At 49.7% G+C, this 20191-nt stretch overlaps 1 long non-coding RNA gene across 1 annotated transcript in view; it reads left to right on the forward strand.

The window, feature by feature from the left end:
- LOC148110540 (uncharacterized) overlaps positions 1-11143 on the forward strand; it is a 73487-nt gene extending 62344 nt beyond the window's left edge. The window contains exon 6 of the long non-coding RNA XR_015728073.1: positions 10745-11143. This is a non-coding gene — a long non-coding RNA (uncharacterized LOC148110540). The remainder of the gene's footprint in view (positions 1-10744) is intronic.
- Positions 11144-20191: the final 9048 nt, after the last annotated feature.

Genomic DNA, 20191 nt, shown 5'->3' on the forward strand with positions numbered 1-20191 from the left:
TACGTGAGGGTCTAAGGTGAGAGGTCCCTGATGGGGAGGAAGCCTTAGTAGGGGCCATAACGGTCAGGTTCCCAGCAGGTCGGACCCTTTACCTCGGGATATCTTGGATCCCTATAGCCCCAATATAGCCTAGGCTTAGCACTTCCAGTCATGAGTTCCTTTCCTTTACTGTGACAAACAGTGACCTCCCTCCGGTCGTAACATTGTCTCGGCGTGCTAGGGTATACTGAGGTGGAAGAACTGCGAGACCGTGGGGTTGGTGTTGCTGTCCTGGGTTGGGAATGGCTGTAGCTAGAGCGAGAGTGAGAGTCTGGGCAGGGGGCCTTCTGGACAGGAGTGGTGAGAGGCCATGAAGGAGGCGGGGGATCCTGGGGGGGGGGTAGGGCCGCATAGCAGTTGGGGCATCGATCTGTCGGGCGACCGGACACATAGAATAGACCCTCGTGTTGACAGAGGGTCGGGTGGGCTCTAGCACATGTATGGAGGACATTTGACCAAGAGGGCTGGTGGTAATGCTGGCATGTACATGGCGGTGGTTGGTGTCCCCCCAGCATCCTTACAGCCTGCGGCTGGTGTGATTGACTGTCCTCACTCATGTCGTCGTCTAGGTAGCCCGAGCTTAGCCCTGTAATCAACAGCCGCAGAGCTAGTGGCAGGGGAGTCATTTTAAAGTGGGGGGGGGGCACTTATTAGAAGCAGTAGTTTCCACCAAATAGACTCACTATACCTATAGAGACTATGGCTAGAGTGATTTTCTGTGTCCCAGTTCCAGTCGCCTGCAGCTGACTCAGACCCACGGAGAACACTAGGGTCACCAGTACCACTATTATTACTGGTATTGGGTGGCACCAAGACTTTGGTGTCCAAACGTTCCCCATGGAGTTCCTCGAGCTTCCACCGTGCGTTGACCAGTCGGCCTCCGACTGGAGCAAGGTCGTGGACTCCTCAAGCGGGGGATATGCGAATTTCTGTGGGGCATCAAGTCGGGCCGGAGGCTCCCCTGGTGGCTGGGCTGCTGGGTCGTCTTCTGGATCTTTACCTTGAGGGGGTCTGTCGGGTCCCAGGCTGTCTGCCAATCGTCTGATCTGCGGAGGCTGCTGCCCTCTTTCCCCGGGAATGATGGATCCGGGGAGCGATACCTTCCGGTATTCCTAGATGGGGGCCCGTCCAAGTGGGTTGGAGCGGCTCCTTCTTCCAATCTTTTACCCACACATGTCCCCCGGTTGGTGGGGATGGGCCCAGTTACCCATGGGGATAGGGGTTCTTTTTAAAACTCGGGAGACGTGGCATAGAGTTTTTCCCAGAGCTTGGAGGTGTCCGGACATTTCTAAGTCTCCCATCTGTTAGAGGTCTCCTCCAAGCCTGCTTATTATGGGGGTGGTCTTCCATAGAGAATCCCAAAGGGTGAGTAACCAGAAGGTCTTGGGGTACAGCATGCCCAGAGCAGGGCCAGCGGTAACATTTCTACCCAGGGGCCTGAGTTTCCTGGCAGAGTGTGGCTAAAGTTGTTTTTAGGGTCCGGTTCATGCGCTCTACGTGCCCTCAGCTCTGGGGTCTGTATGCTGTATGACCTTGGTGATTTCTGCATGAAACTTTGTCCGTTGTTTGAGCTGAGGTCACACCTGGGGATGACCTCTCTCAAGAGGGCTTTTATTACTTCTCGTGCCTTCTCTGTGCATGCGGGTAAGCCTCAATGCACCCTGAGTAAGTGCAAACTAGGACCAGGAGCTGTTGGTGTCCTTGCATGGCTTGACCTCTGTGAAGTCTATCTCCAGGTCCCGAAAGGCATGGTGCCCATTGTTTGCACCCCGGGGCGTGGCCTAGGCCTTGATTTGCATTATTTCGTGCGCATATACTGCACCTAGTGCTTGTTTGGGTGCACAGGGCAGGGATTTGGGGATGAAATAGGATCTGTCCAGCAGTTTCTCCAGGGCTGTTTTTCCCAAGGGAGTTAGTTAGTTCGTGATGTTGCTTTATTAGGGGAGTTGCTACAGCTCTGGGGACGAAAAGCCTTTGGTCGGGCAGTTTCTACCAGCCCCCTTCTCCCTTTATTCCCCCCTCATTTTTTCCTCAAATTTTTCTTCCTTGGTGTAATTTGGGATGGGAGGCAACTCTGGAGCTAGCAAGAGTTTAGCGGCTTGTCCCAGTTCCCTGGGGGAGCCCTGTTTTTCTGCCACCTCCCTTGCTGCCTGGTCAGCCAGGTGGTTTCCCCCGATGACATAGTCTGTGCCCCTCTGATGGCCCCTATAGTGGATGACTGCTACCTGGGACGGTTCCTAGACTGCTTCCAGAAGTTGGAGGAATTCTTCCTTGTTCTTTAAATTCTTTCTACCCCGCTGTCAGCAGTCCTCTCTCCTTGTAAACGGCCCCGTGTACGTGTAAGGTAGCAAAGGCATACTTTGAATCAGTATAGATGTTTACTTGTTTTCCTTTTGCGTGTCGTAGCGCCTGGATTAATGCCCCGAGTTTGGCTCACTGTGTGGACCATCCTTGGGCCTGTATACAGAGCTCCGGCCTGTATAATGTTATTGATAGTAGTTACCGCGAATCTGGCTCTCCGTTGTCCTTCTCGAATGAAGCTGCTTCTGTCCGTGAAGAGCTCAAGTTCGGGATCTGAGAGGGGGACATCCGTCAGGTCTGGTCTCCTGGAGTAAACTTCATCTATTCTTCACAGTCGTGATTGGGAGGTCCTTACTCTGCTGGGAGGAAGGTGGCAGGGTTTAGAGCCTGCACAGTCTCCGGCCTGACTCGGGGGTTCTCACATAGCAGTCCTTGGTAAGGGGCCATTCTGGAGCTGGTCAGCCATTTGTGTCCCTGTCCATTCATTAGGGCGGTAACTGCACGGGGGAACTTTGACGTTGATATCCTGTCCTCAGGTGAGTTTATCAGCCTCCCTAATCAGGGCCACTGTGGCAGCTAGGGCCTGGAGACACGGTGGCCACCCCGATGCCACTGGGTCCAGGCATTTTGATAAGTAGGCCACAGGTCACTGCTATGGACCCACTGTTTGGGTGAGGACTCCCAGGGCTGTGTGGTTCCTTTCATGAACCAAGAGGTTGAATGGCCATGTTACATCTGGCAATGCCAATACAGGGGTGTTGGCCCACAGTTTATTTCCTGGAAGGCCTCTTCTTGGTCCTGCCCCCGGTTTAGAGAGTCCTTGCCTGCTCCTGCCGTGGCCTCATACAGTGGCTTTGCCAGAGCTGAGAATCCAGGTATCCAGATGCAGCAGAACCCTGCTGCTCCCAGGAATTCTCAGACTTCCTTTTTGGTCTTAGGCTGATAGAACAGATAGTCTGCTTTCTCTCTGGGCCTAGGGCACGTCGCCCCTTGGAGATGACACACCGGGGTATCGGACTTCTTGCTGGCAGATTTGAGTTTTCTTCCGGGAAACTTTGTAGCCTGTTTCGGGTCAGTAATGCCCTCGTCCCTTCCCAGCATGTCTTTCGGCTGGAGCTTGCCAAGAGTAGGTCGGCCACGTATCGGAGCAGGGTGCGGTGTGGATTTCGTCGGGAAGGTGGGTAGGTCCACCACCAGGGCTTCTCCAAATATTGTGGCTGAGTTCTTGAACCTCTGTGGCAGTCTGGTCCAAGTCATCTGTGTTTTCCTCCAGGTGTGGGGGTCCTCCCATTCGAAGGCAAACTGGCTAGCCGGAGCCACGCGGAGGCAGAAGAAAGTGTCCTTTAAGTCCAAACAGGTAAACCAGCTTGCTTGTGGTGGCAGGAGGCTTAGGAGAGTACGGGGGTTGGGAACCACTGGGTGTAGTGTGACAACGGCATTGTTGACCGCCCGCAAGTCCTGGACAGGCCGGTGGTCGCTTCCTTTTGTTTGCTTGAGGGGTTAACAGTGCGGTGTTCCACGGCGACTGGGATGCGATCAGTATTCCTGCATCCTTTAGTCATTGTAAGTGGGCCTGAATCCTCAGTCATGCCTCCCGGGGCACTGGATATTGTCTCTGTCGAACAGGGAGGGCCCCTGGCTTGACACCCACCACTACAGGTGCATGCTTAAGGGCCAGGCCGGGAAGTCCTTTTTTAGCCCAGATGTCAGGGAGCTCGTCCAACAGACTGGTTGGTTTCGTGGGGTCTCCTTTTTCTCGGCAGTAAAATCGGCGCTCATTTCCTGCAGGAACAGTTACTGCCATAATGAGGGAATCTGGCCTTCCCAAGGTGAGGCTTGTAGGCCCCCCTTGGGTGAAGGTGATCTGGGCCCCAAGCTTTGTCGTAAGTCTCTACCTAGGAGGGAAACAGGGCACTCTGGGAGGTATAGGAATTCATGAGTCACTGTGTCCCCCCCCCCCCCCGGCATGTTCGGGGATCCACAAAATCGGCAGTTTGGGAACCAGTCACCCCGACAATTCTGGCCTTATGGCCCATGAGTGGGGCCACGGATGTGGTAACCACTGAATGCTCAGAGCCTGTGTTCACCATGAAAGTCAACGGTTGGCCCCCCACTTTCATTTTGACCATAGGCTCTCAGGGACCTAATAAAAGGAAGCCTGGGAGCTTAGAGCCTAATCTGACTCAATCCCAGCTAGATTGATAAAGTCTTGCATTCGGGCTCAGGCTGCCACAATTTTGTCAGGCCCTTGAGCTGGTTCCTTATGGTGGGGGCAGTGGTGACATTCATTTTTCCAGGGGCCAGTCTCCTTAAAATAGGCATGTTGATCTCGTTGGAGTGGGGCCCTCCTATTGGGTCCCCCCTTTCGCAGTGGGGCTGAGTGTCCGGTCGGGTCTGGCTTTCCCAGTGCTGCGGCCAGCAACGATACCTTCCTTTTCATTCTTTGTCTTCTTCTCGTTTGGCTCATGGTCTCGATTTGTAAAGACCTTACTCACCACTTCTGTCAGCTGGGTAGCATTCATGCCAGCGAAGCCTTCAAGCTTCTGGAGTTTTCAGCAAATAGTGGCGTATGATTGAGTCACAAATGATGAGTTGACCTTTCGTTGGTTTTCTGGGGCCTCTGGATCAAAGGGGGTGTACATTCAGAAGGCCTCGCATAGCCCCTCACAGAAGTCGGTTGGTGATTCTTCTGATTTCTGGATAACTGCTGCAGTTTTGGACATGTTGGTTGGCTGCTTTGCCCTGGCTCTGAGTCCATATAGAAGAGCTGTATGGTATCAAGTTAGGGCGCTAGTCCCTCGGCTGACCGGAAATCCCAGCCAGGCCGGGTGTCGGGTGCTGCCTCCAGCGTCCGTGCTTCTGTGTTTAGGGCTCCAGAGGGGAGCTGGCCTTGGAGCCAATGATGTGCCTCGATGAGGATTCGTCGGCATTCTTCCGTGTTGAAGAGCATTAGGAGAATCTGGCAGCAATCATCCCAAGTGGGTTGGTGGGTCTGGAACAGGGACTCCAGGAGGTCAGTCATGGCCTGAGGCTTCTCTGAATACGGCAGTGTATGGTTTTTCCAATTTAGCAGGTCAGTGGTGCTAAAGGGCTGATAGATGAGAATAGAGGGTCGGGGCAGGACGGTGTTATCAGCGTTTATCTGTTGTGGCCCTCGCATCTCATGGAGCGGCATCTGGAGAGCCTCGGCTGGGGGAACTGGAATCTGAGATGAGCGCAGACGTCGGCTCATGGGCTGGGGCTCCAGGACGGGGACAGGCTCAAAATTCCCTCCCAGCTTGAGGAGGCTGAGGTGGGCTCACTGAAGGTGGTGGGCTATCCAGAAGGTAGGGCATCAGCTGTCCCAGTGGTGGTGCACTTGGGGCATATGGCAGGGGCACGAACACATTGTCCTCAGTCTCTGGGTGTCCTCAGTCTCTGGGTCTCCCTGATAAACAGGCTTTGCTTTCTTACAGCCCTTGGGCTCTTTTACTTGGGTTACAGATATCCTACTCTAGCCCTTCCTATTAGTGTAGAATCGGACCCACGGGGGCAGAGTTTGGGCTATCTGATGCCAAGAATCAATATATAGGAATTGGTCAGGGTATCTGGGAGTCCCAACCACAACTCTGTAAATGGCCTGGATAGTGGGTAGTTCTAGGGTACCCTCAGAGGGCCAGCTGACCCCAAAGGTGGGCCATTCCAATTCACATAATGTGCATAATTTTCCAGGAGACATTTTGATCCCATAGTCTCCCAAGAATCCCTCCTTAAAATCTGTGAGCATACAGTCTAGGACGGTAGGCTTTGAAGAGCTTCTGCCCACGACGAACAGAGGGTCTCTTGCCCACCCTCTGTGTTCCCTCCCTGCCTCGGTGGCGCAGAGACAGATGAGGGTGTCCCTCCAAAGAGAGACCAATCAAATGCCCGCCTCTCCGCTCTCCCGGAGGAGACGTGGGTTCCTCTTGGCCATAGCGAGTCCGTATAAGCCCCAAACTGGCTCCCCGAAGGGTTTGCCTTAGACTCTATGAGGTCACCACGGAAACAGGTTGGGGCTCACTCAGACTCCATAGTCTCAAGACTGTGGAGCCACAAACTCAAACTGGCCGGTCATTCATTCACACATCCACACGCAAGTTATTACAGTTCCTCCCCCTCCGGGAGGCCCCTGTCCTGTGGAATTCCTTTCGGAAATTCCTAGGAGGTGATCAAGCTCCCCTTCCGCTCGGTGGAGTGGGACCTGACTATGGATTGTCTTCCCAGGAGGCCTACCGAGTCGGGACGAGCTGCCAGGCAAGTTGGTCCACTTCTCCTTGGAGTCTGGTTGGGGCAAGACTGTCCGGACGGTTGGAACTCTGGGGTGAAGGAGGACCTGGAAAACCGCTGGGGGGGGGGGGGGGCACGCCGCCTCATTCAGTACTGGAGTCCCTTCCTGCTTCGGTGCAGTCTGGCCCCTGGTTGGTGGCTCAAGGGGCCAGAACGGTTGGAATCTTGCTGGGGCCTCCAGGAATGTTGTGGAAAATAATCAGACCTGGAGAAGCAGGAGAACTTGGGTTTATTTTACGCCGGTGGACCCAGACGAGCTTGCACTCAAAATTCTGGGCCCCGGGTAGTGGGGGTTACAGGGTTTTTATAGGAGAGTGCAGGGGGTCAAGTTCCAAGGACTATGCTGACTTCTGGTGGGTGGGTTTAAACTGCGGGAGCGGGGAGTTACTTTAGGTGGGAATAGTGGTTAGGGCAGTGCAAGGGGCTTGTAGCAGGAAGCCTGTTTACAGAAGCAGAAATGGCTGGTTATCTCTTGCTCCCAGGGGGGCTTCTGGTTACCTCTAGCTCTTTCTAGCAGCTTTCATCTACTGGGGCCTGCTGGCCTGGGCCTGCTCTGGGTAATTTTCCTCTTCACTGTGGTTCTCATCCCAGCAGTGTTCTGTGACTGGCAAATGGGACAGACTCCTTATGCAAGGACCCCATCTTCAGGCTGTTCTAGCTGGTTCCCCTTTGTCAAGGACAGTAGGGGGATTTTGTAACACGTTGTCATGGGAAGCCAGAAGTGGGTATATTTTTCTCTTTCCCAAAGACCCAGGCTATACACTGGCTGCAAGCGGCCTGGGTGTGCTTGGGTATTCCTCCCCGAAAGTCACATTCCTTCTGAGATATTTACAATGGCAGAGATAATGGGTTATTGATGAACCAATCAGCTGGGATGGCCCCTGGTGAATGAGCTGTTGGCCACTGGACGGCCTGGGATAAGGGCCGGCGCTGGGCTCAGCAATAGCTGCGGAAAGGTCTAAATCACACCCATCACCTCCAGGGACACCAGTAATCTCCACTGAAGGTCTTACCGCAGCCAGTTCCTCATACAGGGGAAGCAACTTATTTAATTTATAGTTAATTGAAGGCTGGGAGCTTTGAATCAGCCGGATGAGAGTTTCAACTCCTCATTCCTCCTCCCCTTCCCGGCAATGGGATAAATGCAAGTAAGTTATTCAACATTTCTGGGGGGGAGTTTCCTCACCTCTGAAATGAGAGTCCTGTCCCCGACTTTTCGGCATTGCTGTCAGTAGTACAGGAAATGATGGCTGCCGAGCACTTCACGGCTTACAAATCACTTTCACATTCATTATCCGGCTTCGTTCCCCTATAATCCGAGGAGGTATGTAGCATCAGTTCGTTTTCATATACAAATACACAAGGTGCAGATGGTTTGAGTGTCTTACCCAAGAAGCAATCCTTCCCTTGCGCCCACTACAGACACGCTTTATAGACGGGGAACAAATATTCAAGAGTGCACATGATTTGCCCGAGATCACATGAGCAATAAATGGTCAGCTTAGTAGCTTCCTATAGTACTTAGAATAAAATCCGAAGAATGTATATTGGCCTTCAAGGAACTAACTGGTTTCTGTCCATCTGTCCCTCGAATTGTGGAAGGTTGAAAAAACGCCCCCAGTGCTCCACCCCAGTGGAGTATTCAGGCCCTTTACCATATACTTGGGTAGTGGCCTCCCGCTCCGGCTCTGAGCTTGGCCACATGACTTGCTTTGGCTACGAAAACGATGGTGAGACAGTGCAGAGCCCCCTTCGAAGGGCATTGCACGCATGAAAATGCATGCCTGCGCCTTTGCCGTTGCCGTGAGACTATGTCTGGGCTGCTGGAAAATGAGAGACACAGGGAGCAGATCTGGATACATGACCCTGACCCCTGATACGCGAGCAACAGACATGCCGTGGATTCCCACCGAAGTCCGCAGCCATTCGTTACGCGGCAGTCTTGCCAAAGATGGCGGCCGACACGCTAACCCCATCTCGCGATGCTCTGTCCCTCAGTGCGCTCCATCCACGTGGGCTTCCCTTCCGTCTCTCGAACAAGCTGAGCTCCTCCTTTCCTCAGTCCCTGAGTGAACACGTGGCTGTGCCTGGGATGCTCCCCTCCCTCACCGCTTCTACACAGCCCTGCATTCACTCCCTGCAGAGCTCGGCTTCAGTCTTCCCTCCTTAGAACTGACCTTACCGTTGGGTCTGAATCACGTCTTTCTCCATATTCTCTAATACACTTCCCTTTTTTTTTCCATGGTAGCCTTTTTACAATTTATAATCATATATATATATATACACACACACACACATACTAGCTTAATGAGGTCTGTGATGACTGGACCGGTGGCTCCTGTTTTACTCTCCACTCTGTTCTGAGCACTTGACGCAGCGCCTGGTTCAGGGCACGTTCTCCCTACACGACTGGCGAATAAGTGGATGCCTGAGCAGATGAACTGGCAGAGCCGGGATTTCAACTCTTCACTCTTTCTTCCTTCCCCGCAACAATCATGGTGTTATCGGAGTTTTGGGGCTTATCTTTTTTGAGGAACCCTACCTAAAATGCACAATTCCCTGATAGTGTTTAGTCAGGTTAGCGAGCATCTTTTTATCAGTTTACACTCAAGTGAGCAACGTACTATGTTAAGGGATTAGCCGACAGTCAGCTGAGAGAAGACATGGAAAACAACACAGGGTCAGTCAGAATACAGGGGAATCTGAGACTGGGGCAGGAGCATTTCTTGGGTTTGGCCATTTCCCCGTTCTACGTGGGGGGCAATTTCTGGTTCCCGCAGCTAGCTGTTGCTGGGGCAACTGGCTGACATGTTGCGCTCTCCAGATTTACTGTGGAGGAGAGACGTCTGGGTGGGTAGTGATTTCTGTCCTCCCGCAGACACACATTTCAAGCTGGGGCACTGGTCATGACCCTTTAGGGCCCAGAGCTTGACAGACGTGGGATCCTGCCGTGCCAGGTGCTTGGCCAGAGTCTGTACTCTAGACTTGTAAAAAGAAGAACCAAGCCCTGGGGACTCTGCCCTTTGGAGTTTTATTGCATGACAAAGGGACAGAGACCAGTGAGGTGCATGCTTAGCCCTGAGAGTCCTAGCGTGGGGAAAGAGCAAATGGAGAGAATCCGTCAGTCAAAGTGAAAATCCACCTTTCTGTAACAGAGCCAGGGAAACACCTAAGAAAAACAGACTATCTGGCGGTCCCCGAATTTAGATACTTCCAGAAAACTGACAGAAGTAGAGAAAGAGAACAGAACAAATCACAGAAAAGATTCTACTCAGCGCTTTGGTTGTGTGGAACACTGCTTCAAATGACCCGAAATTTCCAGTGGAGAGTGTCTGATTGAGCTGAGATAATCCTATAGCAACGATTTTCTAAAGTATGTTCTCAAAACCAGTTTTCTGTAACTTATCAACAAGAATTCTGGGGAGGAAAAAAAAGACTTGTGTGTGGATAGAAATAAATTACGAAAACATCACATACTTTACGGACAGTCACTCGCGTATTTGTGTATTAAAGACTGAAAAGTCATGTAAAGAATAAACATTTAACATTATTTCATCTAAATTGTCCTATCTTATTTCACCAAGGAAGAAACTTCCTCCTGCTTCCTTCCCTTTCTAATTTTGTTCAATGCCAGTTAACATTGCCTGCAAATCACGACTCGTGAAGTCCTGACCTTGAGAAATTTTTTCCCCCATGTGTTCCATTTTCTGCTCACGTTTAAAATAACACAAACAAAAGGAAGCAGAATGATTATTCACTGAGCCCCACCTGTGTGTCAAATACTGTACTAAGCACTTTTTTGGATACCCGAACTCATTTTATCCTCAAAACCACAGTGAAGAAATATTAGCAATTTTTCAGATAAAGAAACTGAGGCTGAGATAGGTTGAGTTGCTTGTCCAGGGTTATGCTAGTAGTAAAATGAACTGGTGGGTTTCAAACCCAGATGGTCTACTCTGGAGTCTGAACTTTTAGCCAGCAGACTATTATAATCTGGGAACTAAAAAGTAGTTTTTAGTTCCACCCCCGAGCTGACCAGAAAACCCATGTATTCTTTTTTTTTTTTTTAAAATTGTGATTGTACCCTTTATTTTGACAGAGACATGCTGACCAAGGGATCTCAACACTTCTAGGGCAGACGCAGGTCGAACTGTCAGCCAGTGGCTTCAGAAAAGATACACTGAGTCCACTTGCAAGTTTGGTGGGCTGAGAAGTTTGTGGCCAAATCATTTCCATTTCCTCTGTGATGCATGGATGAATGTGGTCAGTAATTATATCCTGAGGTTACGTGGCAGGTATAATTATATCTATCTACCAGTTAGTTTTATTTTTCTAAGGAGAAAGTATGCAGCCTGCTGAGATTTTTATGAAGAATGAACAGATCTGTCCTTGACTGCCTTATAAATATTGTATATCTCACCACCCTCCCAACACCTTCACGCAATGTAGGGTTGGCTCTGGCCCTCTGCCTTAAGTCCTGCCAAATACTGTTCACTCATCAGTGTCCTGTTCACAAAAAAGAACAAATCCCTCTTGGTTCTTCTCACCTCATGTCTGCCTTACTTCTCGTTCCCCGTCCTGTTTCTACACTACATCACAGTAGACAATTCAAGGATTTGGAACCAGACAGAATTGGTTTCCACTCATATTTTTGGTGCTTTTGTTTCCTCTGCTAAGCACTTTTAAAAAAAAAGATTTTGTCTATTGTGAGAGAGAGGGAGGAGGAGAAGCAGACTCCCTGCTGAGCAGGGAGCCCAACATGGGGCTCGATCCCAGTACCCATGATCATGACCCAAGCTAAAGGCAGCCGTTTAACCGACTGAGCCACCCAGGCACCCCTAAGCACTTTGGTATCACTTCACCTTATTTCCCAACAGCCCTGTATTGTGGATTCTACTGTGTCCCCCCGCCTTCGCCCTAACCCAAGATTGGGTTTTAGGGTAGTTAAGTAACGCAGTCGTCCAGGTCATCCTACTTGAATGGCTCATGCTGCAGAGAGTGTGGTGTATTAGCGATCCAGCACTAACGAACTACCTGATAACGCAGCTACTTCGAACCAGCAGCATTAATTATTTCAGAGTTTTGCTGGATCCCAAATCCGTGGGGTTAGCTGGAGTCCTTGTCTTAGGGTCTGTTAAAAACTGTAATGTGGGTGTTAGCTCATGGTTCTACTTCCAAGTTCACTTATGTGCTTATTGGCAATTCAGTTCTTTACAGGAGGCTGGACTAAACTCTCACTTCCTCACGAGCTGTTGGCCAGAGGTCTGCTGGCCATATGGGTCACCCCATAGGGAATCTTAAAACATGGTGGCTTCATCAGAGTGAGCAAGAGGGAGTGCAGAAGAGAGAGCACGAGCAAGGTGGAAGTCACAGTCTTTTGCAACCTCATCATGGAAATGACATCTCATCATCTTTGCTGAATTCTACTTATTAGAAGCAATCACTAGACCCACTCTGCATTCAAAGGCCAGGGATTGTGCAAGATTGTGAATACAGGAGGTGGGGAACACTGGGGCCGTGTCAGGAGCAGCCTCTGCAAGGGGTTAAGAGCCTGTGCCTTCAAGTATGGTTTTTCCAGCACCACCACTTACGGGCTCCACAACCACAGGAAAGCTATACCCCTTCTATTTTCTCATCCGTCATGTGTATAGTCATAGTACCTACTCCATACAGTCGTTGTTAGGATTAAATAAGTAAAGAGATGGTAAGTACCTGAGAGTAGTTCTGCTTGTCTTCTTCAAACCACAGTTGGTCAAGTGGCAGCAGAATCATCTAGAATCCAACCCTTCCCATGTAGCCTCTGCAGGGGTGTTGAGCAGAGGAAAGAGCCAGGATTCTGGAGACTGGTGTTCTCTCTACTTTGCTGCACCATTTTTGTTCATGTTGTTTTCTCTTCTCAGGGACTTCACTGATCTGTAAAATTAGGGGATAAAGAGATAGTAAAAAGATTTTTTTTTTTCCTCTGCCAATTCTAAATGGTTGCCGTGGATCTCTGGGGCTTTGTGTTGAGAAATATTTCACTGGTGTGCAACAGCCAGCTCCCACAGGCTCAGGAGAGCTGGCTGTGCGCGACTCTTACCAACTCCTCCTTGAGCAATGTCGTGCTCAAGTCAGCCATGATGGGAGTGCTCGCTCCACAGATACAGGCAAGTGTTACTATGCACCAGGTCTCTCTCTCCCCCACCTCCACCCCCAGTGCAAGTTGTTTGGCATTTGTCATCGCACTGCTCATTGCAAAACTCTGTGGGAAAGAGGACCACCATTTATTGCAGTAGCTAGCAAAGACTCCGGACGAGGACGTGGAAGAATGAGTGACTAATGCCTCTTTGCCATTTCTGGGTAGTTGATTTCCGTCATCCTCCCTGCACTGACATTCATGGACTGTCTGCATTTTCAGGACGAGGAATTTATTGGGGCAGAGGAAAGGTTGCTAGCAGAGGCTCTGTCTCGAAAACAAAAGGCATACGGAAGCCCAGTGTACCAGCTGCGGACCTTGTTCCCTCATCTCAAGGTTCTGAAAGCTGCTCAAGAAACTAGTAGCAGGTGAATGCTCAGATGGACTCATTAGAAATATGAGGATATTTTCCCCTTTCTCTGAACGGATGGAATGCAAGTGTGGTAAAGAATATAGATGCTGTGACGTTTGTAATGTGCACAGTTGCATACTTGGACCTTCTCAACCACAGGAGCCATGCCTGGTAGGTAGGTGTATTAGGGCACTCCCGAGGAATAGAACCTATATATACATACATATATATATATATATATATATACATATATATATATATATATATATATATATATATATATATATATGTATATATATGTATTTACATGAGCAACTCGCTCTCACAGTTATGGGAGCCGAGAGGTCCCGTGATCTACCATCTGTGAGCTGGACACTCAGGAAAGCCAGTGGTGTGACTCTCTCAGAGTCCGAAAGCCTGAGAACCAAGGGAGCTGATGGTGTAACTCCCAGTCTGCAGGCGGGAGAAGATGAGATGAGATGTCCCAACTCTGGTGGTGAGGCAGGGAAAAAAAGACTGAATTCCTCCTGCCTCTGCCTTTTGTTCTATTCAGGTCCCCAACAGACTGGCTGGTGCCCACCCACACCGGGAGGGCCATCTGCCGTACAGAGCTCACGGATTCAAGGGCTAATCTTGTCTGGAAGCACCTTCACAGGCACGCCCAGAAATTATGTTTAATCTGGACGCTCTGTGGTCCAGGGGAGCTGACACACAAAATTCACCACCACAGTAGGGAAGGGATTATTTCCATCTCCCCCACACCCCGACCCTGAGAGTTACAGACCCAGAGATGTCTGAGATATAGAGTCCTACCAGTGACCTCCTTGTGACAAACGGCCAGGCTGGAGCCCGTACTCAGGTCTTCCTACTCCAGCCCTTAATTTTTAGACATGAGGATGAGAAATCTTGGCATGTGGTGGAGAACAGGGAGTAGGGACAGGCCATCCCGCTTGAACCTTCGTGCAGTTCTGATGGTCTCCAAGGCAGTGAGATATGGCCACACTCATGATGTGTTGCCCAGAGAGGAGCTAATGGCATAATCATGGACTCTCCACAGTCAATTATGGCAATTACCGGAAGCCACTCTCTTGTCATATTTCATTTAGCACACCATGGCACAGGGAGGCAAGTGGCACCAAGGGTCCTGGGCCCATTGTCGCTGCCCTCGCCGGAGCAGGCATCAAAAAAGGAGAATGCCAGCCCCAATAAACTGTCCCTGCAGAAGCCATTAGGCTAGGTGACATGTTCACTTAGGGTGACATATATTGATCATGTAAAACACGCACACTGTATAATATGATTAAACAAACTCAGCCGGTTCCAGAGACGGCCAGCTGAGCTGCGCACGGAGCCCGGCTCTGCGGCAACAGCCTCGGGGCCCCGGGCGGGAGGGAGCGCCTAGCTCAGGGAAGGGACTACACACAGCGTGTTTGTCATCGTTCGTTCGTTCAACAGGTATTTATGGAGTGTCCACTACATAAGGGGCACTGCGCTCAGTGCTGGGGGTAGAATGATGACCACCGCGAACCACTGCCTCTACTCCCGTGAACCTTGTAGTCTGCTGGGCGACACGGGTATCAGCAAAGTGCCCGGTGTGAGTCACAAACAGAAGAAAACGCTCTGAGAGAAAAGGTCATAGTTCCGTGAGAGCAGATCGTGAAGGAATCTAAGCAGGCAAGGGGACCATGGAAGAATTATAATAGTCACCCGTTACTGCACCCCTACAGTAGTGGGCTGAACAGGGTCCCCTCAGATCCATGTCCATCCAGAACCTCAGCACGTGACCTCACCTGGAGTCGGGTTTTTGCAGATGTAATTAAAGATCTTAAGATGACATCGTACTGAATTTAGGGCGGGTCCTCACTGCAATGATTGCAGAGACTGGTGTCCTTAGGAGAGGACACAGAGAAGAGGGAGGAGGCCACACGAAGACGGAGCAGAGATCAGAGTGATGCCACCACAAGCCAAGGACACCTGGAGCCACCAGATCTAGAACAGGCAGGGAAGCGTTCTTCCCTAGAGCCTTTGGGCATGGCCTTCCTGATGCCTTGATTTTTGGACAACTGCCACCCCTGCCCCCCAGAACTGTGAGAGAATAAATTTCTGTTGTTTCTAAGCCACTTGGTATGTGGTTGTTCTTGGAGACAGTCCCAGGAAACGAATGCACCTGCTAAGTGAGTGTCAGAAACCTTGCCAGGGGTTACTGAGGCAGCACGCTCTTCGACACAGCTCCTGCCTTCGAGGAGCTCAGAGCCTTGTCGGCAGCCAGCCGGTCAATAGATACCTCAAATCTTCTCCGTTCACCGCTGAGATCAGGGTCAGCCCCAGGGTTGTGGGAGCAAAGGGAGAGAGCCCTAGCTCAAGCTGCAACATCGTCAGGACCCAGGGCTGAGGCTGACAGACAGCGTGACAGTCACTACACCTGTCACCTCACCTGAGCCCTGCCTTCCACCCCCAGTGAAACTTGTAACACCAGGTTCATCTCTGTCATTAGTAACTAATGGCCAGCACATAAGAATCTCTGGCTATGGCCTCACGTCCTGAGTATCTGGGTACTTCATTTTCCTAGTCACCTCTTTATTTTGCACCCTAGGACTTCCATGCCCCTGGCAAAAACAACAACAACAACACCGCCTCCCCAGGACCCCTCACCTGTACCTGCCAGGTCTTTAGCAATCGGGGAAATGAAATGGATCAGACTTGGGTTTTGGGGGGTAAAGGGTAAAGGGGAGGAGACAAGGATGCCCCTCCCGTCTCTGCTTTGGGGGACAGGGTGGGTGTTGGATGACACTTCATGGGGTAGAGAACACAGGAGCTCAAACAGACATGCGTGGGGATGTGGGGAGCTCAGACTTGGCTCTGCTGTATTTGTATTATCTGTGGAATGTCCAGCCGCTATTAGCCAATAAGCAGTTGAGTATATGAGTTTGGAGTAAAGGGAGAGAGACATCTGCCCATTTTGAATTCTCTAGTGGTCATCTCAGATGACCCATCTCTGTTTCAAACCCAGGCTAAGCTGTTAAAATTCGATTGCACTTAGGAGAGTGAACCGGCGGGGCTTGCCCCGCTCATATAATATCACATACACTACAGGCTCCAAGAGGAGTGGGAAGAGGTAGAAGTCTTGACGAGCTATTGTGTTCGTCCACTTGACTCCTGGTAGATATTCTATTAGAGTGAATGTAGCCAGGAACCTATAGGGTTTGAAGATTTGCAATAACATAATTTCAACGGGAAGTTGGACAGTTTAGTCCTTAGAGATACAATTTATCTTCTTCGGATGGTAACAGTCTGAAAGTATTTTCTGGAATATCAATTCTCTGTACTTTATGGTAAGGGACTGCTATTATTTTAAAGATAGAAGTATCTCCTTCGAGGAAATGCTCACAGCTTTCAATCTTCCCAATGTGAGCATACAATTAGCAAGGAATTTCTAGAATTTACCATTCAACAGAATGATGTTTTCACATTTTTTGGTTCACAGGAAAAAAAGAACAATAGAGAAAGTAGACATGTGAGCATATCTGTAGATAGCAGAGAGAGATGTTTGTAAGGGAAGGGAAGAAATAGCTTTAGGGCTCAAATCTGAAAGATAAAAACCATGCAAAGTTGGAGGGAGGGGCAGGCAGATGAGGCTAGAGGCTTAGCTGCTTGCTCCCTGTTGTCTCGGTTTTCTCATCTGAAAAGGAGGATAAGAAGACACCCTCCCAACCCCCCTGCCCCCACCATTGAGTTGCTATAAGGAGTAAATGAAATATTACTGCAAAGCCCCTTTCACAGACACTGGCAGATAGCAGATGCTCAAAAAATGGCAGCTTTTGCTGAAATTGGAAATAATGGAGAGCCTGCCCCCCAAAAGAGTGCTGTTGACTGCAGTTTCAAATAGCCTAGTCATGGATATGTTCTGGCCCCATTAGACTTAGATTGTGAGCCCCAGGGGAGCTAGGGCCACAACTAAGAATAACAGTGAAAATCGAGAGAGAGAAAGAGAGAGAGAGAGAGAATCTCCACACTGTCTTATTTATGTGGGTAGTCCCAGTCCCTTGAACAATCACTAGCTAAATGGGGCTTCACAAAGGTCATTTGAATTAGTGACTGAGGAATACATGGGAAGATTGCAATGGACACAGATAAAGACATAAGGCACGGGGGCCTGAAGCCCTAGCAGGCTTGACTTCTCCTTCATGCAGACCTACACTTCTAGCCCACAGCGACCCGGGCATTTCTAGAGCATTCTTTGGGTTTTTCCCTCCTCCAAGAGCTGAGCCAGGAAGTCACTGCAGCATCTTCTCACTTTGTGGTTCTAATTACCTGCTCATTGGCATGCAAGGACCTCCCCAGCCCTGTTCCTGAGAGGGAGTGGAAATTCTGTGAGAATCGTACCCATTAAGGCCTTTTATGACCACCATTATGTAATAAAGAGCATCTGGAGCCTAAGGAATTATTGCGAGCTTTTATTTTGTTTTAAGTATAACTATCTCCTCACACCCTTCTTCCCTTGGATGATCGCAATAATGGTTATAACTGCACGTTCTCTCTCAGGTCAGAGCCTGTGGCGGACAGCAACCATTCCTCCTTCCTCTTGCTCAACAGAAGCTCAGTTTTGTTCTGGTGTCTACCCTTCCCCCGCGTGGCATGCACCTCTCGGTCAGCTGACCTCACTGTCAGTCTTAATGGACCCCAGTGGTCTGAGGCCATCCCCATCCCTTTGCAAATGTCTGGTTTAGGGACAAACCAGGTGGTCTAACTGGATGCTGGGGAGTATGCTGGGGTCCTTTGGGTAAATCTTCCTCTCTCCTAGGAGACAACCATGGGAAGAAAACATGCCTTACTTCCTCTGAATGCCGTCCTATTAGCTTGTGATGCCTGGACCTGCTCAGCTGACTTTACACCAGCCTGTGCTGAAGCAAACACCGGACATGCTAAAGCAGAGATGTGCAAAGGTCCTGGGTATCGGATGACATCACTGAGCTGTTCTCCCTCTGCACTTCCCGCCATGGGAGGTAACACATTTCTGTGTCGTTCAAGTCAGTTTCATCTGGGTTTCCACTGTTTGCATCTAAGAGCACCCTCATTATTGAGCCCCAAGAGCACAGAAGCCCCAAAGAGAAGACCAACTTGGCAAGATAAAATCATTTTTCCAGTAGAATAGAGGCAGTCTGCCTTGAATAGTTAGGTTCTTTCTCTTCAAAGTGTCCAAAGTTCTTTTATCTTGGGGAGTTTTGAATCCTAGAATTTCTGGCTTAGAAGGGACTTCAGAGATAACTTACTTCCCAAACTCAAGCCCTTGGGCATGTGGCATCAGTATCACCAGGAGGGATTTTAAAAAATAAATGTTCCTTGAGCAGCGCTCCAGACATCCTAATTTCAGAGGTTTGGGATGCAGCCTGGGCATTCATATTTTTAAAAGGCTCCCTGGGTGATTCTGATCATAACCCCCAAGTCATTGATCTAAACCTATGTTCTCCATCTTTCCCTCAACCCAGCCATGGAACCTTCCCCCCCTTCCCTCCCCCCCCCAGATACAATCTAAGGCAGGAAGTCAGTAAATAAAACAGACAAAAATGGGGCTGGTTTGATACAAGGGAGCTCAGAGATCTTCTGATTTGCTTCACAAGCAAAGTAGGTGATAGATGGGGTCTCACTAGACTGTGTGGCCAGGGAAGTCCTCTCTGCAAAGGTGACACTGCCGCTGGGAGCCTAAGGATGAGGAGCCGAGGGGGAAAAACATTCCAGGACCGGTATACGCAGAAGCTCTGGTATTTTCTAGTGTGCTTGAGGAACTGGAAGCAGAGGAGTCTTACAGACTGAATTGCATCCCTTCCAAAATTCATCTGCCCAAGCCCTAATGCCTGCTGTGATGGTATTTGGAGATGCAACCTTTGGCAGGTACAGCTGACCCTTGAATAACACAAGGATTGGGGCACCAACCCCTCCATAGCTGATAATCCATGTGTCACTTTTGACTCCCCCAAAACATAACTACTAAGAGCCTAACTTTTGACCGGAAGCCTTACTGACAACATGAACAGTAACACATATGTTGTATGTTATTTATATTATATACTGTATTCTCACAGTGAGCTAGAGAAAATACAATCACAAGGAAGGGGCATCTGGGTGGCTCAGTCGGTTAAACGTCGGACTCTTGCTGACTCTTGGTTTTGGCTCAGGTCAAGATCTCTGGTTCTTGGGATCGGGCCCCGCCTCGGGCTCTGCGCTCAGTGTGGAGTCTGCTCCTCCCTCTCCCTCTGCTCCTCCCCCCATTCATGCTCTCTCTGTCTCTCAAATAAAATCTTTTTAAAAAATCATAAGGAAGAGAAAATACATATTTTCTGTGCCTGGCTTATTTCACTTAGCATATTCCAGATCCAGCAAACCCATTCTGGGTATTTATCCAAAGGAATTGAAATCAGGATCTCCAACCTGCACTCCTAAGTTCACTGCAGAATTACTCACAGTAGCTAAGAGATGGAAACAACCCATATGTCCATCACCAGTTAAATAGATAATAAAGCAAATGTAAAACATAGATACAGTGGGGTATTATGTAGCCTTAAGAAAGAAGGAAGCAGGATTTCTAAACACAAGGTCCTTAATCAGAGGAATTACAGGTTTCCCCCTTACCTTTATTTTTTTGTATGATTTCTCCTTTCTGTGCAAATGGGCAGCTTATCTTTCCAGAAAGGATACAATGTTTTAGTTTGTGTTAGAACAACAGACCTTTTATAGCTTAATCCTGTTTCTAACAAAAGGGGGAAAATCGGTATGCTGGCCTATTCCCCCGACTCTGGTCCTCCACCGTTCCTCAAGTCCTCATCTTGGATTTATTGGGCACAAATGCCAGACTCACTCGGGAGCTCTTTTAACCCCAGGGGTGAGATGTCGTGACTTGAAGGGTTAAAGCAGGACCTGCATTTTGGAGAAAGCCTGTAGTACCGCCTGGTGCCAGAGAGGGGCAGCATACAGCCATTAGCATGGACGGGCCGGCCTCTACTGAGCCCGGCGCTCCTTAGTAG

This window comes from Ursus americanus, chromosome 2, assembly GCF_024610735.1.
Source record: "Ursus americanus isolate L20-20 chromosome 2, mUrsAme1.1.p, whole genome shotgun sequence".
Classification (NCBI taxonomy): Eukaryota; Metazoa; Chordata; class Mammalia; order Carnivora; family Ursidae; genus Ursus; species Ursus americanus.